The sequence below is a fragment of the Sipha flava genome, unplaced genomic scaffold (genome assembly GCF_003268045.1).
Source record: "Sipha flava isolate LNK unplaced genomic scaffold, YSA_version1 108_pilon_pilon, whole genome shotgun sequence".
Taxonomy (NCBI): Eukaryota; Metazoa; Arthropoda; class Insecta; order Hemiptera; family Aphididae; genus Sipha; species Sipha flava.
The window spans coordinates 493180-519986 of NW_020271725.1; the positions used below are offsets into that span (position 1 = coordinate 493180).

The 26807-nt window shown below is 26.7% G+C and overlaps 1 protein-coding gene across 3 annotated transcripts in view; it reads right to left on the reverse strand.

Annotated features, from left to right (window-relative positions):
• The window catches only part of LOC112686647 (probable G-protein coupled receptor 139), a 139600-nt gene that overhangs the window by 85476 nt on the left and 27317 nt on the right, over positions 1-26807 (reverse strand). The window contains exon 1 of one of the 3 annotated variants that reach the window (XM_025559043.1): positions 22361-22379. The exons of the other annotated variants lie outside the window; for them this stretch is intronic. The gene's annotated coding sequence lies outside the window, so the exon portion shown is untranslated. Of the gene's footprint in view, positions 1-22360; positions 22380-26807 lie in introns of those variants that run through there. 3 annotated transcript variants of the gene reach the window in all.

The following is a 26807-nucleotide window of genomic DNA, read 5'->3' on the forward strand; positions in this document are numbered from 1 at the left end:
GTTTGACTAATAAAACTAAAGTAAATGGTTATAAATTATAAAAGCTCTGAAAAAAAAAAAAATTATCTTTTATATAAAAATGCAAATTTTATTTGTTTGCGTTAAATATGACAGCTTTCGAGAAAATTATTCATAAACTCTTCCCTTAAGCTACATATTGAAAAATGATTGTTTATGTATCTTATTTTGGAATTTTAAAATAATAATGAATCATTTTTAAAGTATATTGTCTCAAATGTGTTTGTAAAAAATAATTGATAAGTAAAGTTACAGGAATCTAAATTTTAAATTTTTAGAATCTAGTAAATTTATAGTACAAATACAACATTTCATCTTTTCAAAAATATAAATTGTATTGAATTAAAAAAAATTATAAAATGTCAAATCAGTTTATTATATTGAAATCTTCTTAAAATATAAAAAAATAATGTATATCATTAATTTTGTTTGATTGACCTGTATAAATTCAGGTTGATTATTATTTTCAGAAAAATGTTATTTTTTGGTTTTTTTATGCTAACATTTATATTTACACATTTCTATGTAATAGATATTAATAAGTAATATAGTTTTGAAATATATACTAACTTTTGTTTATAATAATATAAAATGTATTTATTATTTTAATTAAATTAATGTTCTTTTTGATTTTAATTTAAAACTATGTTTTAATAATTGTTAATAAATTATTCATAGCATATTAGTATAGTTAATATAGTTATGTTTTCTATATTTCTAAAATTTATAATTTATCATTCCGACTTATAATAAAGGCGTGAAAATTACTCACTACTCATATTACACAATATATTAAATTTTTTTTTCTAAAAATAAAATGTTTTTTTAATAAAAAATGAATGGTTTAGTATAATCTATTTAATTCATCATTTATATTTTTCACTTTTATTAACTAATTAATTTATAATAAAAAATCTCTTTAGTTTGATAAATCGTTTATTTTTTATTATACGAATTTGACAAAATACCATACCTTATTTCATATGGATATTTATTGTTTTTTGTAATACTATGATAACATAATTTAATACTTTTCAATTCTATTATTCATGAAAATTTATTTTTATTCAAATTATTAGTTAGATTAAACTTATTTTTTTTTAATTTTCACACAATTATTAATATGATGGATGTAAAATTTTCTATTATCATTCTTGGTTAAATTCAATAAACTCCAAGCTAACCGAATCGAGACTTCATACATATATTAGATACATGTAATATATATATATATATATATAATTAATATCATATAATTATAATATATAATATTATATATTATATAATTAATATAATATATTATATTAAATATTTAGTCACTTTATTTGCAAAACTGTATAATTGGCAAGTTAGGAAAATCGAGTTCCATAACATTTAACTCTGTATATACTTACTTGAGAATTAAATATTGTTTGACATTGTTCATGAACTATTTTGATTGACGTAAAGGAAAGGTTCATGCATATAATATGTTATTTGACTAGTGGACATAGCTATGACCCTACTCTATACTAACATAACTTCAATGAATATTTTAAGGAGACATCATAAACATTTTCTTTCAATTTTGAATTTTTAAATTAAATCTATAAGAAATCTAATAAATATATTATAAGTTTAAAATGTTAAATCAATCATAACTGATATATACAAATTTGTGTGATACTAGAAATAATCATATTATGATTATTATTTGTTTGAAGATTACATATTAGCCGGAAATTAAATCTTATTTTCACTACATTCATAATTTTATGCAAATCATTATATACTCTCTTAAGTAACAAGAAATAAGAATATTTTAAAACTGAATGAATTGATAGACAACAATCAACCAGATAATGGGGTTACAAAATGAATTATGTGGAGTGGAAAAAGAAAGATTTATGATTAAAATCCTTAGACTTTCTATAAAAAAAAATTATAAGTAAAAAATAGTTTGAAAACAAGTTTTTCAAAGTAGCATAGTGTAACATTAAATAAGTCATATTTTTTGTATTGGAAATATATAATTTATAACATAACATTTTGAAATTATAGTTTAAATCCTCATTATTTGACTCTTTTTTTTTATATCTAAGGAAAATTATATCCAATGTACTTAGATTATTATTTCAAATTCTATAATAACTTATATATTATGTATGTGTACTATTAATAAGAAGAATACCAGGTGTAAAATAAAACAATACGAAGAGGATAAGGATTTTCGTGGTTCTATAAGTTGAATAATAACATCAGGGGTCAATATTTAATCTATGTCCATTCAACTATATAATCAATGAAGCTACAAAATATTTGGATCAAGATCTATCTCGTGAGTTTTAATTTAAAAATTACTGTTGTTCTTTAAGAGATTTTAAAATGAAATTTGGACTAATGTTCTATAAAATAGTGAAATTTGAAACGTTCTAAACAAAATAGATTAAATGCCTAGTTTACTTATAAAGTGGATGAAAGATAGCTCTACAGTAAAAACACTTTGCAATTATTTGCTATAAATTAATAATAAAGATTTATAAACTATTGCAACAAATAATGTAATATTAAGACAAATGTTTACAATTCAGATAAGCTGTATTATTACTGTATTCAGTATATAAATTAATCATTGACAATACCTTATATATTACGTATACGACTATATGAGATAGAAGTATAATGTAAACTAATCTATACGAAGTAAGAAAAATAATGCAAGCTAAATAAGTATAAAATATGCAAGAAAATATAAAATGAGGCTGAGAAAAGGTAATAATATAATGTTATATGAGATAAGATAAACGATAGTGAAAATTCTAATAAATATGTCATATTATATGAGTCATACTAAGCGAGAAAATTCTGATTTGTTACCCCAAACAAAGTTTAAATATAAATCTTAAAATAGCCTTCCCGAATAATTTTGAAGCGTTGTCCATTTATCATTAGCAATATGTTACCTATAACGTATAATTTATACAATATAGTAAGCTTTGATTATAAAAGTTTTAAATTATATAACTAAGTATTTTTAGCTACACTAAACGTGAAACAATAATTCTTCTTCTTCTTCTTTCGGGCAAAAGGCCACTAGGACTATCTCGTCAAACACACTTCTCTCCAACCATCTCTATCCTATGCTCGTTTCTTCAAGTCTGATTCTCCACCTAAGGTGATTACGTATTTTTCAATCACATCTTTTCATCTCAAGCAAGGTCTTTCCAGCAGCCTCTTTTCTACTGGATCCTTTTCTAAAATTATACGTAGCAGGTCATATGTTGACTACACCAAGCAAGTCCAACCCACTTTAATCTTTTACTCCTTATTGTCTCCAATATGCTCGGCTCCTGAAAGAGTAATTCTAGTTCGTTATTTAATCTACGTTTCTACTCCATAAATTATAACTGGACGCGATAATGTCGTATATAGCTGTAGCTTAAGCTCCATTTATAAAGATTTAGATTCTAGCAGTTTTTCCAGTCCATAGAAAGCTCTATTTCTCGCAAGTATTATAGCTGAAATTTCCTATCTCATTTTTTTCAGTTATAACTAATCCTAAGTATTTATGCTGCTTGGCTCTACTGAAAACATAGTTTCTTACATTCCAGGATGGGCACACACTCACAATTTTACGTCTGCCACCGATCATGAACTCCGTTTTTGATTCATTTATCTGTACTCCCACCCTCGACGCCATGCTTTGTAGACGGTAGAACAATGATTTCAGTGCATTCGGTGATTTTTCCATTAGTACTAAATTGTCCGCGTACGCCAATAAACCTATTGAGGAATCTTGTAGTTTCACTCCTTCGTCGAGTATTATGTGCATTGCTCTAATGACTTTCTCTAACACTATATTAAATAAAATTGGTGAGATAGAATCGACCTGTCTCAAACTTGACTTTACTTAACTGGCTTCGTTTGATTGCTTCCTACTTCGACTTTAATGAATGTCTCCATAATACATACCTCCACTATCTTTATCAATTTTTGTGGGAATTTAAATTCTCTCAAAATGTTAATTAAACTCTCTCGATAGAAATTGTCATATGCCTTCCTGAAATCAATTAAAATAATGTGGATTTCTTTGTCAAAATCTTAAGTCTTTTGGAATATCTGACGAAGAATTAATATTTGATCCGTTGTTGATCTACCAAGCCTAAAATATCTTTGGTAGTTGCCAATAATATTCTCCGATATTTCCTTTATTCTCGATAAGATGCAGTTAGAGAGTACTTTATACGTCACAATTGACAGAGCTTTGCTTCGATAATTATTACAATCTTGCGTGCTTCCTCTGTTATAGATTGGGTGTATTATAGCTGTTTTCCATTCCTCTGGTATAATAATTTTTGGAATTTCCATGTCTGGCATGTCAGTTTCCATATCTTAATTAACAATTCCTTTTCTCCATTTTTTAATAATTCCGCTTGAACTTCATCCTCACCCAGTGACTTATGGTTTTAAGGCCATTTTACCTGAAGCTTTATCCCTTTCAAAGGTTGATTCTGGAAAATTTTGTTTATTCCAAGTTTCAAGGTCAAAACTGAATACTTCGTCCGGCTCACCGCAGTTTAATAGCTCGTAAAAGTACTTACTCTATCTTTTAGTTATCTTCTCACTCGAGGTTAGCAACCCGTCATCATTTTTTAAGAACCTCTCTTTCTTTTTATTCTTTCTTTCAAGGTGAATTATCTGCTTGTGCATTAATGATTACTGATTGTTTCTTAAATAATTTATAAAATATTTAAAAAATTATGGTGAATTATTTAACGAATATATACATTGATGTATGTAGGATTCAGATTTATACTCGTATTAAAACGAAATAACAATTATATTTGCTGAACAATGTTATTTTCGATAATACGAATAGTACGTTATACTAATTAGTGTATTGAAAATGTCTTTGTTTTTGTTTTTTTTAAACTCTTATTTTTCGAACTACTAAAAGTTTTCGGTTATTTGATTATGTTGTCTATGCTTTTAATTTTAAGTAAGCCAACTATAATAATTAAAAATGTAATTTGAAGTGTATATTATAAGTGTAACGAACTAATTTTAATAGGTTATAGTTTTATTGCAGCATTTTCTTAAGCTTGTAATTTATTATAGAGGCACACATTCTTCCTTGATAAAACGAATTTAATTATATTTTTAACTAATCGTATTTATTATCAACCCAAATACGATACTAGAAATTTACATTGAAGACAATGCTATTTTATCCATTAACAATAACTCTATAATTGTCTCAAAAAACCTACAAAAACACTTTCTTAAAATTGAAACTTGGTTAAAAAAATTAAAATAGATAAAAATAAATCTACCCATATTGCATTTGACTTAATAAAATATCATTATCCCAATGAACAATAAAGACACGCCATCATTCAATTAAATGAAATACTTAGGTTTAACATTAGATAAGCGCCTCACATGGAAGACCCTATTTAAAAATAAAAAGACAATAAGCAAACACAAGATTCCACAAAGTTTATCCGTCAAATCAAAATTAAATTAAAATTATTAAGACTATTATAAGATCCATTTAGTTTTACGGAATCCAAATTTTGGGATTCGCCAAAAATTTCAACATCCGTCCGATATAAGCTCACTAGAATATTACTCTTGGACTAGTTAAAGGTGCACTATGGTACATCAGTAATGTTTCTCTTTAACAAAGACGTCAATATCCTAACCGTGAAAGAACTAACTATCATATACTACAAACAATTCAATTCCAAAATCGATGGCCACATAACATTTCTTTGAGCAAATGTATCCTATTATATCTTACATGCAAACCCAAAACGATATATTAAAAAAGAACTGGTTCCGTGTGACCAATTATAATTAAAACTAAATGTACCTATTCATTAATTATTTTTTAATAATTTACTGTTTTTTAGTTAAATTAATGAGCTTCTTCCTCTAATCATGTTTATTTATTGTTATGATATTTAAAAGATTGTAAATTTCTTTAGAATAAAAACAAAAACCTATTTATTTTAATTTTATAGAATTTTTCAAGTATAATTTTAAGATAGAAACTTGTTAATAATAAAAGTATAAAAAAATATGTTATTGTGATTTGATTATGTATTAGAAAAATTCGTATGTCAGTATGAACAATTCTTAGGCAAACAATTTATAGATACAATTGATATGAAATTCTTATTTCAAAATGCCATAGCTGAATGTATAAAAAAAACAGGTTAAAGATGATGACGATTTTTGACAACAAAACATTTGTCACTATTACATTAATTCAAAACAAATTGTCCATAAGATCTATGGAAACACAAATTTCACGTAAAACTTTTATAATAGGTTTATAGAAATTCTCGTGATGAAACCGTATATCTACTTTTTTCCACATGGATGACTTAACGCGATACTACATTCGTGAATACGTTTGGAATCCTCGTCTATATTCGGTCACAATGCCTGTCAACAGTGATCGAACGGCAGCAGAGAAAGCGAGCTGCGCGTCTTCCGATTAGATTATTAGATTATTAATAGATTATTCGATTATGCGAAACGTGTATGTTTTACATAAAACATGTTTTATCAAAGTGACATAATTATAATATAGCGGTTCCCAACCTCGGGTCGTAACCCAAATTAGGGTCGCGGAGGATTTTACGATGGGTCGCGAAGCATTACCTACAATGCAAGTCTTATATATTATATTTTTTTAATTTCATTTTCAAGAGAAAAAAATTTCAGAAATATTCTGATAGTAAAATGATGGATGGAGAAAATAATTTTAAATAGGCAATATAAATGGTCTGGAGTATACTGTGCACGGTTATACTTACATAGCGTAGTATAAATATATAATTTCATTTTTTGTTAATAATATTACTTCCGGAAATACCACGGAGCGTGATGATGTGTCCTGAGTGTTTTTATTGTATAGATACGTATATTTTGTAATATATTTATTATTTTGTATTGATGTGTTAATAAAGTTCTAGTATCTTTGTTTATCGATCAGTATTTCCGCTTTCATTATACCTGCTCGTTATTCTATTTACGTATTGTGTGTGTTTATTGAATAAACACACAAATTAAATGAAATTAATGAACATTATTCATTTGATTTAATTTAATTTTCAAGTGATTTAATGTTTTGTAATGGCTAAACGCGTTTTGCCGTATAAAGATGATTTTTTGAAGTTTGGATTTAGAGAAATGAAATATCGATCAGGATTAGTGCGTCCTCAATGTGTGTTTTGCATGGAAATGTTATCAAATGAATCAATGAAATAAACTCAAGCGGTATCTTAACACTGTACATTCCGCATTGATATATAAACCATTAAAATTTTGGAAAGAACATAAAAATAAAATAAAACGTATGCGTCTTAATTGTCCGTCCAATACACTTACAGTTCCATTACAAAAAACTAAAAAAGCACCATTTGACGTTGTTTGGAAAATTGCACGCTCAAAAAAGGCACACGATATTGGAAAAGAACCAGCAAGCTATTTCTATGGTTAGAATTGGCTACGGAGATGACATTGCTAACAAATTAGAATAAATCCCGCTTTCGGAAAACTTTTTTAAACGAAAGATAGACTTTATATCTGAAAATATTTTAAAACAGCTAATAAATCAAGTCATTGCAGCAAATCAATTTTCAATACAAATTGATGAATCAATTGATATTCACAATAACGAAAAATTGATGGTTATACGTTATCGAAGTACTGACAAATTTAGTGAAGAATATTTATTTTGTAAGCCTCTTCTAACAACAGTAACTGGTTTAGATATTTTTAAAAAGGTTGATGGATTTTTTTGGAAAAACAATTTAGCTTGGAGTAATTGCTTTGGAATCTGTTTTGACGGTGCACCAACAATGCTTGGAAATCAAAGAGGATTTTGCAAACGAGTGAAGGAAGTTCATTCTTATGTTGTAATTATTTATTGTTTTTTACATAGAGACAATTATTCATAGGATAAAAAATTCAAAATACTTTTCTATTATTTTTGATTCCACCCCGAATGTTCCTTGTAAAGATCAACTCTGTCAAATAAATTAATAAATTATACCTACATTTTTTATTTAGTAATAACTATTACAATCAGCTTTAATTTGTTGTCAAATCAATGTTCAAAATACGTTGTAAAAAAAAAAAAATAAAATAAATTAAATAGGAATGGAATGCATTATGATTAATGATATATTAAATAGGGGGCGAATGTTTTTAATTTTGCCCTAGGTACCATATCTTAACGACACGGCACTGTGCTATAGCAAACTCCTTCTAGAATACTTTGACTTCATAATTTCATGTCGAATTCATCAGACTGTAAACTGTGGGTGAAAACATTTTTATTTCTAGTCGCATAGTTCATCTTCAGTGTTAAGCGAAACCTAGTTCTTTTATGATTTTTGCTAGAGCTTTCTTTTTACAACTATATATCTTATATGTTTACGTGGCCATTACTTAAGTTTGCAACTATAGTTTTAAATTGTATTGTAACTTTTCCCTCCACAAAAGAAAATTGTGAAATATTTGAATTCGAATCTTTTGTACTCAAAATGATTTTGGATCACAGATTATTTATAAAACATCAATTTAACTAGCGAAGACTTGTGGTTCAAAAAAATTGAAAAACGTACATGGTACAAGGGTTTTATGCTGGTAATTAACTTATATTTTAACGTATTGATGATCACTTCCTAATAAAGTGAGTTAATTTGTATAAAGTTTATTTAATGATGGTTTGACGTATTACCAAAACTCCAGGCATGTTGGTTGGCTATTCCTGTCAATCCAAAGTGCCTCTTTGATGAACACTAATGCCAAGTTTAGTCAGAACTTTAGAATCATACTTTGTAGTTTTTTCGTTTTGACTCGTTAAAGTCAGTTTGATTTAAATATGTATAAGTCAGTGTCAACTATTTATATCATATAATTTACTAAATATTTTCAACTAAGTAACAAAATACATTTTTCCATAAAAGTCACAGTATTTAGGAGATTTTTATTATTAAACAAACAATTAAATTGTTGAAAAATGAAAGCTTATGAAAAACAAAAACGGTTTTTTTTCTGCTAATTATATAATAAAGAAAATATTTATATAATACAAATTTTAATGACACCATTTTTAAACTAATGGCATAAGTAATCATTTATCTATCAATACATTTATTAAAATAACACTTTTGGATAATTTACTTTTAAATACTCAGTGTAAATAATTAATTATTAATTAAGGTAAAACTTTGTGGAAAACTATCAACGATTTGTTTATCGTAACAAATATTGTTATTTATAAACGTTATCTTCTTTAACTCTAACCGAGTATCCATACCTCCCGTTTTTACGTTTTGATATATTTAATTAATTACGTGGTAACCAGTAATCAATAAACAAATCTTATTAACTTTATATACAAAGTAAAAATGCATAAAAAAAAAATTACTTTGATGTACAATGTGGATATTTTCATATTCATATATATTTATTTATTCACTCGAAAATATTTATATGATATTATTTTAACTTAATATATTTTAAAACTTCAAAATTTTTAGAGTAGTATGGAAAAATAATAAATATTCATATAAGTATTTCTGTTTCACATTAAGTAAGTTAAACATCACTTGCAGTGTCGATCTGGCCCATCCGGATATCCGGCAATCGCCGGGGGCCCTAAGATTTATTCTTAAAATAGGGGCCCAACCAGGGAAGGATTTACAGTTAAAGAACATTGGTTCAGGCTATTTCAAAAGATCATCATCTATTAGAGCTAAAAATAGATTATAAATGTATTCCTAGGAACGAAAATACAATATGATAATATAATATTTGTTTTCTTAATTCTCTATTTCGTTCCAAGGAATACATTAAATATTAAAGACAGTGGCGGCTCGTGAGGTTCACATAAGATGGTGCACAAATAATTTGTAAGATATGTAGGTGGGTAAAAAAAAAATATTAATTTTAACATAGGTTTAGGTACGTATAACCATTGATTATATATATAATCTCAGGGGTGGATCCAGAGTCGGGGAACTGTGGGTCAAGCCATTTCAAGAGGCCATTTATTAGGGATGAAACTGAATTAGAAATGAATACCTTGTAAAAAAAAAAAAACACAATATGCTCATTAAAATATATAAGTAATTAATATTAAATTTTAGAATTAGTGATACCACTGATAATGACTTATTTACGATTAATAAATATAATCTAATTTTATCAGCGCAACAAACGTACGGAATAAAATATGATTTACTTAACTTTCTACTAAAACGATATAATTTAAAATATAAATTATGAATTGAAAAATTTTAAATTTTGAATATACGTGGCATTCATTTTTCAAGTAACTCCGATGGGCTAACTATGGGTCCAAGAGGCCAATTTTATCAACAAATATTAACTGTGGGTCAGTTGACCCCCTGAACCCCCCTTAGATCCGCCCCTGTATAAACTAGCTGACCCGAAAAACGTTATTTTGTCATATAAATTATTTCTAGAGAATATTTTGCTAGAAAAAAATAACTAATTTAATATAGGCATGTAAAGATGTGGATAAGGATGTAAGGTAGAGGTATGAAGTGCTGTGGACGGTGACGAAATATAAAAATGAAAAAACATCAAACATTTATTATTTTAATAATTTATTAAAATTGATCTATCAAAATTATATAGATCACTAATTATGACAATATTAGTAAAAAACAATATCTATCCCTTAATGCAACAAAGTGTACATTATTTTTTGTTATCCCATCTTTCGCCAACACAAACTGGATGGTTCGAGAGCACACCACGTATAATAATTATTTTCCGAGTGAAAAATATGATGTGCTCAAATCTAAGCCACAGACAGACATCGTTTGGCCTTGAGACTTATTGGTAGTCATTGCAAATGCCAATCTAATTGGAAATTGAAGACTTTTAAATTGTATTGGCACATATATGGGTATAATAGGGATTCGCGGTAATAATATATTTTCACCTCAGAATTTGCCATTTAAAATGATGGCTTCGATAACATTTTTCATTAATTTTTTAATGACTTATTGCGTGCCGTTTTACAACCGTGGTAGGTCAAATTACGAAGCAAAATAACCGGAGATCAAACCTTCAATTGTAAATTATGTCGTAGCATGCCTGGTAAATCCAATGAGTTTAAAAACTCTGTTGGATAATTTACAGCTTCAGTAGCATCGCAAACTATATCAATAGTATGACACCAAGTCTTCTGGTAATTTTGAGATTCAATTCGTTGACGTCCACATTTTTTGCTACTAAAATTGCTTTTTCTGACAGCCACTCATGATTTGTGTATTGTCTGTGTAAATTGGGAAATATATGGTCAATGAGAGCATCTTGCGAATAAATGATTGTGCAGAAATCGGTCGGTAATTTTATACATCTCGTTTCATCTGTAGTAACTTTCCCCATCTCCAATATCTAACAATTGTTTTGAGAATCTTCTGCACGCAGCTTTTTTTGATTGAATCGCAAGTATCGAAATCGTTCGCTCTCTATTTTTAGATACATTTCGACCATGAATTGTTGACAAAGCTCATGACATCGTAGAATACCTTTGTCCTGATCGCGTCTAATCATCAACCGATATACATAATAATTCTGCGAACTAACATTCTTATTTGTTTTGGCACCTGTTGTGGGATCTTGTTGTTTTATATTTATGCGATACCCGTCATTTAATACCAAAAATAAAATTAATAATTTTTAATAGTTTTTTAATAGATTTATTTAATAATTCATTTTCAATTGCGCAGTTATCGACCGGGTCAAAAATTATTAAACTAAACTATGATTTATTAAACAATAGCACTTTTCCAAAATTTTTTTCGTAAAAACCTTCTCCTAGCAATTACGAACAATTAAAAAAAATTTGAGCCAAATCGGCCCAGCCTCTCTTAATTGATGAAATGTTGTACATTTTTGGCTCCATTTTTATAAATATATATGAATTGCTGTTCGTTAGTTATGGTAATAATAATTTGCGTTAACGTCGGTGGTCAATAGTAAATAGAAACACGATTATTGTTTTAAATTTAAGATAATGACTAATATTATCAGCCGATAATCGGAATTTAATAAACAAATGAGAGTAAAAATAAATCATAATGCCGATGCTAACGTGCATTATCGTGCCAACGTCTACATCGAAAATAATTCGCTGAAAACAATTGAATTGGTTATGTGCATAGAAACGAATGTGCACATCAATTCCATTATAACGCATACACGCAGTTTTGATTTGTTTTAATTTTTACATTGTACAAATGTGCACTACTACATCACTATAACACACACATACACACACACACACACACACACACACACACACACACACACACACACACACACACTGATACCGTTCCGTCGCGGACAACCGCTTGCCCGTTTGGCCTTCGTAATAACCTAATCTCAATATAATATTATTTTCATTATATTCTGCATTTTTCGACTAGTTAACTAGGCGATACAAATGTTGCCCAGTGATTATACTCTGTCGACAATATTTTGAAAGATTGAGCGAAATAATGCGAAACAATCGTGTAATACTATAATCGTACTATGGTATTACATTGACTATTTTGAGAAAAACATTTTTTGTCGCCCATTGAAAATTCCTTATAAAATGCACTAATATTCTGATTTTTATATTTTGAAAAATAATCTTAATAATACTACAGGTATTTAGTTGTATTATTATGGTTTATGTTTTCAATTTTTTTTGAGTTTGGGTAGGTAGTGTTCGTACACTTGTGCACATATATACGAGCCGCCACTGATTAAAGAGCTCCAATATTATGTTGTTTAGGGGCCCGTTTATAATTTTTCGCCGGATGCCCAATTATGAGCCAGACTGAAACTGATCACCTGGTTAAACTTTCATTTGAAACTAGTTAGTAGTGATCGATGAATAAAATTAACTGGATCAAACTTTTCATGCTTATAAAAAAAATTAAATATAAATTAATAATAATATTATATTATTTAGTTCTATATTATAGAACTTATTTGAGTGTATATAGTGTATATAAGTTATTAAATTATAAGTATTTTAATGAAATAAGTTAAAGCTGTTTAAAAGTTTTCAAAGTGATTTTATGAAGATGTTATTTCATAACTCATGTATGAATCTGATGTAAGTTAAATAAGCTTTACTAAAAGGGTATATTACAGTGGTAGTTATTTTATAATTTATTGTTATATTATTACAAATTATTTGTATTTTTTATAACCAAAATAATTTTTTTTTAACAATGCCGATTTATGTGATTCCGTTTAAATAACATTTTTTTTTTTTTTGACTGAGATCCCTAAACACCACATGTGTGTTAAAGATATTCACCCATGTTGTGTACTATATAAATATTATCGCGTAAAATTGTTATGAGTAACCATTTTCATTTCAAAAAAGTACTTATAGTGATGACTGATGACAGAAGTGCTTTATTGTAGAATACATGTATTCTATAATAAAGCCCTTCTATAATATGCATATTATACTTTCATTTTATTTTTATTAGCTCTACGATGATGAATTTTTAAAAATGCACTTTTATGTAATCTTCTTATGTTTGTAATGTAACTACGGAAGAAAACGTAAATCTGTTATAATAATACCTTGTGTGATCATATAATGAATAAACTATATTTATAGCTTGGGGTTTTTACTTTAAAATTTACTATTTTAACGAAGGAAGATTTTTTTTAATATTCAAAACACGTTTTTCTATCTATATTCAAAGTTTCATTCTCATTGGATGGACCAATTCACTTTAATAATTGTACAGAGTTGAAAATATATGTAAAAATTTAATTTTACTAACACTTATAAAAATTATATTGTCATGCAATATTTGAATTTGTTTGATACCGTTAAGTAAGTATATGAATAAGGTGACATTTAATTTAAAGTCTAAATATCTAAAAATTTTATTTTATAAAAGCTTTAAAAAAAAAAAAAAAAAAAAATGGAGTATTTTCAAAGCTGTATAATTAAACCAAAAGTGCTTAATTTTTTTTGAAAATTGTTCACATATGAAATAAAATTATTTTGATATAGGGTAAGGGTTACAAGTTTTTAGAAAAATTCCTTTTGGAGTTATGACTAAATAACTAAAATCAGAAAAGTGAAATTCTCATTTACAGCGCCTTTACCGTTTTTAATTCTTCACACTTTGAAACACTATCCAGATATTTTTGAAAAATTACCTCTTAAAAGTACCACTACAGATCGATTTCGAACTGATTTCAAATTCATTAAGTTGATAGATGAAACCTTTGGACTAGTATTACTATCCAAAAAAAGTGACCAGAAAAAAAAATAATAATGAAAAAAAATAAAAAAATAAACATCACTGTAAAACTATAAGATCCTATGCTTCATTCAGTATCCAAAATTAAAAGTGTCCTTATTTATTTTTTCAACTAAAATAAATATGGAACATATTGTCTTTACAGTTAATATTTTTTATGCATTACAAAGCTCAACAATTTTATCTGGAAATTCTGATAGGAAAGTAAGTTCATGGTATTTTCAATGAGGTGTCTCGTCATTTTGACGCGCGTCAAATGGACGCGATAATTTGGACGAACAAAAGTTGGGCGTATACGTCAATTAGACACATGCAACTCTGACGCGGTCACTTTTAGACGCGAGTCAATGTTGACGCAAAACAAAAATAATATAAATATATATATATAACATACGAGGCTCTCGTACAAGAGGCAGAGTTGTACAATGGTCACAAAGTCGGCCACGACGCGCCTAGTCACCAGTTGGAACCCGGCTCAGTGCAAAAAACATTCTGCAGAGTTTTCTGTAGGTTATGGTATGTTTAATTAATGATTTAGGTTTAATTGAACGGCAAATCGTAATAAAGATAATGATGACATGTGTGCAATTTAGATATATGTGACCATATAGATAAGCAAGCTATAATAATATACAGATATACAGATACCAGATTTTTATGTTGAAATTACCTAATAATATATATGTTATATATATTTTATTTTTGTTTTGTGTCAATATTGACTCCCGTCTAAAAGTGATTACGTCAAAGTTGCATGTGTATAATTGATGCATGCGCCCAATTGTCGTTCGTCCAAATGACTGCGTCCATTTGACGCGCGTCGAGATTACCCCGTCAAAACGACGTATATTCTTTCAATGAATATCAAAAGAGCTAAAGAAAATGTTTAACATGTATCTCGTTTCTTGCAGAGAACAATACAAATATTTAATTCTCATAATATTTTATGACTTTCCATGTTAAAAGTTCATTCCTTATAGGTTGTTTGAATATTTTTTAAAATAATATTTAAGCTTCCTTTTTTTTAGTTTTTATATAGCGTAAAATATATATACATACATTAATTAACTTTTGCAAGATTAATTAAATTATTTTTAGGAAATGTTTTGAATTTTTGTTTTTATTGTTCAATTTATGAACCATACTACAATAAAACAATTTTAGTTCCTAAACTGAACTACAATATAATATTTTAGTATGGTCTATTACTCCCAGTACTTGATGTTATGCATGTGTTGTTACAAACAATTAAGAAGGTCAAGAACTTTTTTAGTTCTTAGATTCTAAAGAATGCAAAATAATTAATTTATTGTATAACAACCTTTTTTAGAGAGTTAATTTTGGAAAAAAAAGGCTCTATTTTCATATATATATATTGATTTGAAATTTAATGTAATCCGTGTTCTGAAGAAGTAATTATTTTATTTCTTCTTTTAATAAAAATAAAATTATAAATAACCATGAGTTTTTAATAAAATTTTTATTATTTTGAGTTTCACTGACTAAAATATTACTACATAATTATATAATTATATATTTAACTATAGTTTTTTTTTAAATATATATCTTTAAAAATACGTGAATGTGAAACCATTAAAAAGTTAAGAAATAATTCATAAAAGTATAATTAATCTATTTAAACAAAACGATAATTAACACATTAACAGAAACGAGTGTTTCAGCTAAAATAGTAGTAGAGTAGATTTTTGTGCAACTTTTTTTTATAGTTTAATGGTCAACAGAAACCACTTTAACCAAGAACATTTTATGATTGTAAATATATATAATGTAAATTATAATGAAAACGTTATATTATTATTTATTTATTTCGTTACTGAACGTTAGGTACAGATTGTTCTTTAATTTGTTAGTGTATATTCATTATTAAATGAAAATTATACTTAATGTTGGAGATTACTTTTCTCATTTATAAATAATTATTCTTTTTTTTAATTAGAATGAATGAATCATTTTCTAAAGACTGGTTTTATATAATATTTATTTAGATGTATTAAAGTTATTTTATTTTTTAGTTATTGTTTTGTATAAATATTGGTAAAAATATCAAAACATAAATAAATTTATCGTAACTTGACTATTTGTTACATATATGTATTGTATTCTAAAATAAAAGTATCAAAGTGGTAATAGAATATGTAGAAAAAAATCTTTAGCTTATGTATTAATATATTTATGTTAAACTGATTTTCATTGTTTCTAAAGTGTTAGGTTACAATTTTTTCCAGTTGATTACAAATGCTTATTAATTATAACGAATATATGAATATTATATCCATTGTTTGAATGTTGGTCGATTTTTAGTTTTAAAGTAACTAATTTATCACGATGTGTTAAACTGATTTGTGATTATAGGCGTATTGGTTTGGTCCTGAAAGAGACATATTCTAAATCAAACAGTTCTGCTATTCTCTAACATAATATACATATTGCCATTGCTTTTATCGGTACACAGCAATACAAAGAAAATGTATGACAAATACCAATTTGGTATTAACTAAATGGTCAAAAGAAGAAGTACACCTAATATTCTTTCCTTAATTACGTGGCAAGAACTTTTAACGTAGGTACCTATAATTTAATACTGAATAATTTATACTACATCGCTATAAAGAATAAAATCGTGTAACGTATTAAATTATGTATGTTTTGAAGTTTGTAATATTTTTTTAAGATGCCCATGGTCACCGGATTAAGTTTACAAAAGTCACGTAAATAAATACGGTAATAAACACGAATAAAAAAACATATAAAAATATAATGCCATAATTCAATTGGATATTTTTTTCGTTCAACGAACAACACAATGCCATTACTTTTGTTATTATTTATTAATGCGAAAGTTGAGATGTCATAAAATTTAATATTTGAAGCGAGAGGTAAATAAAATATACAGCACAATATGTTAAAGATGGTATTTGAATAAACTTAGTTTTTGTAATGGTCGTAAAATAGTTTCGTCTTCGATCGTAGGAATCAAATGGTAAAAAAATTCAAAATCAGCTGGTTAAAAAAAAATAATCATTTATCATAATTAAATATTTTGAGTTTTATTGTATAAATTTACATATTTCTTTTATTTATACATTACCGAACAGATTCTAATTGATTCAAAATATATCCACTACGGCTTTGATCTAATTTAATGATATTAAATCATTTAAATACTGTTTTGACACTTATGATAAAGCTGCCATATAATAATTGGAAAACTGCCATACAATTATATTATTAAAATTTTTACTTTATTTGTATTAATTTAGCAGTGTGATTTCACATTTAATTATCATACAACTATTAAAATGTTATGCGTTATGAGTTTTGTACAAAACAATTGTATTCGTAAACTTTCTTTTGAATGTAAACAAAATATTGAGAATGAGTTATCCTATACATATAATTAATTTTACCATTGTAATTCTGAACAACAAGGCTCGTATATCAACAAAACAATAAACAATTTCACGCCCTAAACAAAATAATAACGATAAAATACCGGTAGTAGGAAAATCGATTTGGATCAAATTAATTTGCGGTTGAAATAATATTCAATAAATGTAAAATAACTATAGCGATGGTCATTTCATTTCGAGTGTTTATGTTGGATTATAGTGAAACGATTTGAGAAAACTTTTTGAGAACATTTTGAGAACTCTTGTGCACGTTAATCTGGCTGAAACGGTAAATCAACGAATGTTGAAGAAAACAGTTATTGAAGTTCTGGTTATATATAGTTTCTTTCATGGAAAATCTTAGATCGATGTATGAAATAGATTAATGTAACCAATTTTGTATCACATAAATCATAAATGTAGTTCTAAATATATAAATATATATAAAACTACTCTAAAAAGGTAAAATTAACTTCAATGCGTTTAATTAAAAACCAATAGTATTATCAATCGACAAAAATTATTATTTTGTTATATATTATTAAATGAGTGAAATTAGATTAAAATAAATAAACGTATAGTTGGTAATATACAATATATAATTTAATTTGTAAATGCATATTAATTAATTTTTTCATACGTGTACTTAAAAAAATGATGTATTTTGACTTTTTTTTTTTATCTTGAGTATTAAAAATAAACACGATAAAATATATATTTTTTGAAAACAATTATAATGTAAAATAACGCAAGTGAGGTTTATTCAATTCTAAAATAATAAATACATTTTTTAAATTTTTTTATCTTTTTATTGAATTATATATATCGAGTATATATCGAAATTACAAGAATACTACAAATTTAATATAAACGGTATTTGCCATCCTTGGATGTTGAAAAATAATATTTATTATAATGAACTACTTGTTGATGAAGTAAATATTTCATAAATTAGTCTCCATACAACAGATAAAATTTAATTTATTAATATAATATTAAAATGTTCATTATTTTATGTTGATTACATATTGATTACTACCACTTTATTTACTAGCACGTATAATTTAATAATTTTATTGGTTAGGCAATAATTTCTCTACAAATTTATCGATCAGTCATGTGACTTATCTAGATAGAATTTTTGTCATCTTTTATTTTATCTAGATAAATAACGCTAAGTTATCTAATTACTTATCTAGATAATTGTCTGTATTCTTGCCAAGATTAGAGTTATTTTTATTCTTGTACGTGGACGAATCCAACAAATCAGAGATCATCAAAATCGGTCCAGCGGTTCTTGAATTATAAATTCTGTAAATAACCTGACTTTCTTTTATACATATAGATTTTGTATTCATAAACATAATTCGTGTATTATTAATAAGTAATTATTATTTACTGGTATGACTTTTTGTTTGTATTTTCATGTCGAGTAAATATTTTTGGTATTTTTAAACTTAATTTCTTATTTTTCCATGAAAATTCCAAATATAGTAGGTATTTGATTTTAGTATACACATTTAACTCATACGCTGAATAGGCATTACTTCACTCTTGGAACCCGTAAGATCGTAACTACTTATAGAATAATGAAAATCATCAAATGAATATTGTATGGAAAACAATATTGTTAACTTTATGTATTCTGTATTCATTCTGATACGTACAGAGCAAATTTCATTTTTTTTTTTTTTTTTTTTGTGTGTGTAACATTTTAATGATTAACTATCATTATATATAAATACTGCTTAATGGTACACTACATTACTACAATAAACATTAAACACCTAGGTGCCTATTGATAATAATGATTATAATTGAGTCTTCATAGATATTATTAGAATATGAAATATCGACCAAAAAATAACATTTTTTTTAAAATATCTTTTTTTTATCTAGATAAAAATGAAATTATCTTTTACCTTTATCTATATGAATTTGGACATATTATCTCCCATCTTTATCTAGATAAATTTTGCATTATCTATTCCCAACACTGTTATTTATACACAAACTTATAAATTGATCCATTATTGTAATTTGTGATAATAACATCTCAATTATAATTGATATTTTGTTACAGAACAGAATCAATAAATTAAGTTAATTTTGTGATAGAATTCTTTTAGGTTTTCAATGTAGAAATATTTTATACGGTTGAAAAATTAATCATATTGTTTAATCAATATTAATTAAAAAATGTTTCTTGTATATCCTAATGATTATACAATACTAATTGTACAAGTATATAATATTTAACAATACTAAACATAGTAATTATACTTTTTCATCCTCAAAAGTTTAGTAATTGTTTTTGTATGTTTAAAGAAAAATCTTGGGTAAGTTTATTATATTTATGATAACACTACTCTTTCTTGTACACCATAATAATTCTCTTATACATGCGATTTCTAAAAAATTAACAATACAATACTATTCAACTATAGTTATATCTTGTCAAGTTTTTTTTCATAATCTAAAATAACTGTTTTAGTATGTTTTTTGATCAAATGTACACGAAAAATGTAACATCGTTCATCAAATCTATCGTAACGTTCCAGACGTGTCAATGCTGAGCTTCATGTTATTTACCTATGATATAGGCATGTATAATAGTCACCTACTCATGATCAAGGTACGATATCGGGATTTATTTCTTTAAATTATGGGGAATAGGGTATTATACAAATGGTAAGGAAAATTTATCTACATTTTATAACATTTCATGGTATAATGATATATTAAAATAATTTTAATAACAAAATAAAATATAACCTCATGCGAAAAATGGTATGCATAGGCATTTAAATTCATATCGAATATAAAATATAAAAATATATGTTGACCGAGATGGATTTTTTTTATCACTCAAACGAAAATAAATAAAATTGCATTACAAGTACCGACCAAAAAATATTTAATAAAAATAACTCTTTACTGCGTGTGTACGAATGCCGCTCAAATCATTCGCCGTGATGTACAACGATAAAATTATTAATATATATATATAATAATATTAACAATATTATTATATAAAATATTAAAAATATTATATATAATATTAATAATATTAACGATGGTAAAGTCATGATCAGAGTGGTAGCCACCATAGGCGCCGCCAGAAATATCAGAGGGTTGCATTATGCAGTGGCAGTGGCGTACATTCAATCTTGTTCTGGGGAGTTTAACAAAAAAAATTGTTATCTTTTTTTTTCATTGTACAGATAAAAAAAAGATAAATAACTGTTATAAATAGATATAATTTTATACAACTTTTTTACCAATTTACAGTTTACTTTTACATTACAGTAAATTAATAGCTATTGGAATATAAAAACAGCATAGTCAACAAAACTTTTCAAACACCTATCAATATAATTATTTAATTTATATAATATAACAATTTTATAATATTTGTATAGTTCTATATTTTAAGTTCAAAGCGTAATAATGAAATTACGAATATATTACACGTCATCAATAATAAAACACTTTTTTTTTTTTTCGGCACTGGTGAGGGGTTTGAACTCCCCCCTCCCTATGTACGCCACTGTGCAGTGGCGTACTAACGGGGGTGGATAAACCCTTCACGAAATTTTTCAGAAGAATTAGTTTCTTATAAGATGCATATTTTTGGTCAATTCAGCTGTACATTATTTTATGGGGGTATATATGCTTAATTGAGTATTTTCAAGAAAATATTGTAGATAGGGACGGTGTAATTATTACGACTTTTGATTATTCTGTAATCATTATCGTATTATCACGGCACTGGTTGTAGTTATTTATAGTATTTCTAATACCTATGGTATGTTTACACTCGTACGCTATTTTGTTCGTTTGATGTATGCATCATAGTGCACTAATAGTTGAACAAAAATACTTGAAATAGCGTATTCCTTTTTGAATTGAACGGCTTTATTTTTGTGACACATGCTACAATGCAATGTTTTTCGCGGTCAGTGGGAATCCGTTTAACACGTCGTGCTTTTTATATTGCATTTCATTCCAGTAGCTAAATATCGTTCTGTTATTAACAACTTAATTTTAAGTGGAACAGCTTCTCTTAAGTAAGTGTTTTTTCTTACTATTTCTGTTTAAATTATATTTAATATTGAGTTAATATTTGCTCTGGACATTTGTGTACAATTTTTAATTAAAATAACTAGTAGAATTTCAAATCATCTATAATTCCAAAATTTTGAGTTTTTAAATAATTGTTGACCCTCAAAAAACGCTTCTTCCTACGGTTTTTATTCACATTTGCAATAATTAAGTAGGCTACATTAACACTAAGAAGTACATGTGAATCCAACAAGTTTTTTGTTAACAACCTGGAAGATGACTGATTTGTGACGTCGTTAGTGAGAACATAAAAAGTATACATCTATTACATTCAATAAAGATATGTGTTTGATGAATGTGGAATTGAATGTTGAGTTGAAAATTTAAGTGAAAAGTACATAAGAGTAAACATACCTATATATCACCCATCAAACTGTGACGAACGGAACTAGTACGCATTATTTTTTTTTTTTATTCGTGAATATATTAAAATTTATAACGGATAAAAATGAACAATTTATTAAAATTTATGATATGTCTTACTTGGTTTATGATCATCAAATCATTTGTTTAAAAAATTATCCCTCCCTAAAAAAAAAAACAGGTTTAAGAATACCATTGACATCATGTATAGTTCTAAATAATAATTAAATTATTTAAGTTAAATACATTTTCAAATTATATTACATTACAAATTTATTTTTGTTTTTTTTGACGACTACAAAGTAATGAAGGCTACTAGAAAATTCGATAATGATAAAAATAACATTTATCCTAAATCGTAAAAGTTGTTTTTTTTTTTTTTTAAATCCTGAGGAAAATGCAATTGCATCCCCCGCACGCCTCCATGGCACCTATGGTTGTTACTTCTTTAAATACGGATTTGACGAAATCGTGAAGATCATTTTTATATTTAATATATATATGTAATATAATGGTTGCATCCGAACTGCGTGCGGAAAAAAAGAACTATGTTTGACAACAACCGAATTGCGTGCGCGGTTTTTTCGAGACACAGCCGTATTGCATGCGTGGTTTCTTCATGACAGAGCTGAATTGCGTGCGCATATTTTATTTAAAGACAACTGGTTTTCACCGAGCTGGATGTGTCGGCCGGAGAATCATTTATCTGTATCTAATATGATAGCTATATATGGGTATTACAAATATATTTCAATTTGTAGAAATCTTGAAAAATGTACAAACCGATGTTTATGTCAAAATTCGTAGCTCAAATGTAACAAAAAAACGACGGGAGGTATAAGAAAAAGAAGATTATATTAATAACATTATGCATCAATTTCAAAGTAAAATGTTAACTCGTTTGGAATTTATTGAAAAGTTGGCGTACAAAAATTTGCCAGTTGAGTTTTAAGTTTGAATACAAAACTCAAAATATATATATAAACAAACCTATTTTTTTTTATTTTTTATTTTTTCTTACTTTTATAATATTTAGACTGTAATTTTAAATTAAATTTTTTGCTACTCATATAAAATATTTAAATATAATCGTTTTTACGAGATACCTAATAATTTTATTGTATTATCACTTGAATTAATATTGTTTTAATAATTTGTATTCGAAGAATAAATGTATTCTTTAATTATTTAGTGTAACTCATTGGTTCATTTAAAGGTAAAAAAAAAAAAATTGTCCGCAAAATGTGTGATCTGGTACACCGTGCGGCATCAACACTGTATCTCGCACGCAACTCGGCTCTGTCACAAAAAAACTACGCATGCAACTCAACCCTGTTTTGAAAAAACCACGCACGCAATTCGACTCAGTAAACGATTTTCGCACGCAACTCGGAACCGCCGAGTATAATATATAATAACAAAATATTAATTATACTGAGGTCCGTGCAATTCAACAGATGACATTCATTTTCGATATATGAGTTCCGTTTCCAAGCGAATCTTCTTCGACTCGTTTCCAATTATAATATCTGTATTAACACTTGTTAATATATTAAAAAGTGGTATTGGTCTCGAGATTTAAATAGTACTCAAGCGATATGGATCAGTGCAAGTGGCACGGGTGTTCTGTTGCATTACACCACTGTCATTTAATATCCAGTTTATGTCGAAACTTTATTTATATGACATATTTTTCAACGTACGCGTTATCGTCATAAGTAAGTCAATTTTTTTTTAAAAAAGTATTTACACTTATAAGAATTATAGATGAACAAAGTTTTCTTGTAAAAATATGAACATAAGCGTTTATATCATATAAGAATAAGCTTTTTTGTTTAAATTTGTTAGTTTCATTTATGATTTAACATAATATCATTAAACTTTGTGTCTCCTTCTAATCGATATTTAAGGATATTCTGTCATATAGGTACAAGGATATACTGTTTAGCTTAATTGCTGTTCTTGTACTAGTGGAAACAGTAAATTTGAAAAAAAAAATGTAATTAATTACCACTTTTCAAAGACAATATGATGTTTTGAAATTGACTGTTAATTTGGCTCTACAATTTATTTGGTTGATCACATTCCATACTAGTGTAAATATAAACTATTGAGATAAGAGTGATTATATCACAAGAGTTATGGTAAACAATCGCTTGTACGTGTTTAGTTTAATAATTAATAACAGTTCATATTATTAATTAGTTTCTAGTATTTAGTATCGTATATACCAGGGGTGGCCACTAACCTTAACTTTGGGAGCCGCAAATTTATAAATCTAATTCGAGGCGAGCCATATTGTAAAGTAATGTTTATAAAATGAAGACATATTTTGGCTACACATACTAAAAGCATCACCGCAGTGCCAATCTATACCTAATAACGACTGTAATAATAATGAAACCGACGTCAGTAAAACAAAATCTATTGTTTCTAACGATTCTAACAAAATTTAATAATTATTAACTGTAATATAAATTTGATTCTAGAGCCGCTCGAAACTGGTTTAAGAGCCGCATGGGTCTCGCGAACCTCGTAGTGGCCACCCCTGGTATATACTTTTATATTATTTTATTTTTTTATTTTTTTTTATCTATTAATTGACTATATAAGTAAAGAATGTAATATAAACTGTGGAGTACCACAAGGTAGTGTGCTAGGGCAAGTTTTATTTATCATATATATTAACAGTTTATATAATATGGAGATTGATGGTTTTATTGTTACTTATGCAGATGATACATGTTTATTGTTTTCTGATAATTCATGGGATCTGGTGTTCAGGAAAACAGGTTTGGAATTAAACAGATTCATTCAAAATCTTAATTTAAAAAAGATAACAGTAAATTATGAAAAGACAGTATTAATTGCTTTTTCTATATACAATTGTACACAGTTTTCAAATCAAGTAATAATAATATATAATAATAATAAAACTGAAAAATGTAAAATGTTATAATATAACTCCAAATCATTTTAAAATTAATAGTGTTACTAGAGTCAAATATTTAGGTTTGATATTAGATTGTAATATGCGATGGAACTGCCATATAGCAAATTTAAATATGCGATTACGAACTATTTCATATAAACTGTATTGTTTGAACAAAATTCTCTTCCCTGATTTAATGTAAATAGTATATACATCACTTTATTAGTCTATTCTACAATATGGTATAATTATATGGGGTGGGACCTCCTAAAAAACAATAAAACCGCTAATTTCATCACAAAATAATGTTGTTCGTATCTGCCGAAATAAGACAAATCGAATCGGATCAATTAATGATAACTACAAAGACCTAAATGTACTCCCTCTTAAGCTCCTGTATAAAAAATTCTCTATATCATTCACACTAAAAAATCACTATCAATTCAATCCTAATATGTGCAGTAATAAACGTGATACTTTTAAGTATAATCTAATTGTAAATTACACCAAAAAAGGAATAGGCCAGAAATTTGTTGATTATTTAGGGTCAACTAATTTCAGTTGCTTAGACTTTAATTTAAAGAACCTTCTTAGAATGAATAATGAAACTAATGTAAATAAATCTGTATCTAATTTTTATTTCACTAATTTGTAATCTAAGAAATTATTCGTTTGTACTATGTTTCATTATTCACTGTCTGAAATTCTTTATTTCTTTTCTAATTCTATTTGTATTTACATTTAGCTTTAGATTATTATGTGTATAATTTCTATCTTAATTTATCTTTTTCTTAAATTTCTTAATTGTAATTGTATGTATATTGTATATATTGTAATCTATTATTCTAATTTCCAATGTTAATCTAAATAATGTTAATACGTTGATTTTAATAAGTAATTAATAACTCCCTATATCCAACACAAGCTATAGCTTAAAGGAGATAAGACAATCAATAAATTGTAATATGATAAATTATTGCAAATTAAATATTGATATGAGAAAATTTGAATTAGAAAATTATACAATCTGTACGCATATGGTACAATAAGCACAAGATAGTATAGAAATAAACAATAATATAAGTGATAAATTATAAGTATTTACAATAGTTCCTACTTATATATAACACTAATATTATTTTTCATGAAATGCATGGATTGAAGAAGTTGTCTAGTAATTATACTTCGGTGGAAATAATGTTATAATCTAATTACTTTTAATATTATTAATTTCTTGTTGATATTATTTAACCATACTTACAACCAGTAAACCTCGCTTTGCTTCATTTCCATTACGTAAAAATAAGAAAATATCATGAGGTAGAGCGAGGTTAAGGAAAAACCTGGACCCTACATTCACAGTGGTCGAAATGGCTCAAGATAAGTGGAGGGATGCCTTATAATTCAGATTTCCTGATATCATCACAACATTCTTCACACCTAGTGTACTTATAATATTTTTTTTTTTTTTTATAGTTCACATAAAGTATATTATCTTAGTCCGTGGCTCTAAATACGGGTATAATACGAGTTGCGAAACGGCTTATACTAAACAACACGATAAGCCGGGCGCCCGGGCCTGAATGTTAAAAACAATTGTTTTCACTGAAAAAAAAAAAAAAAAATGTCTTATAT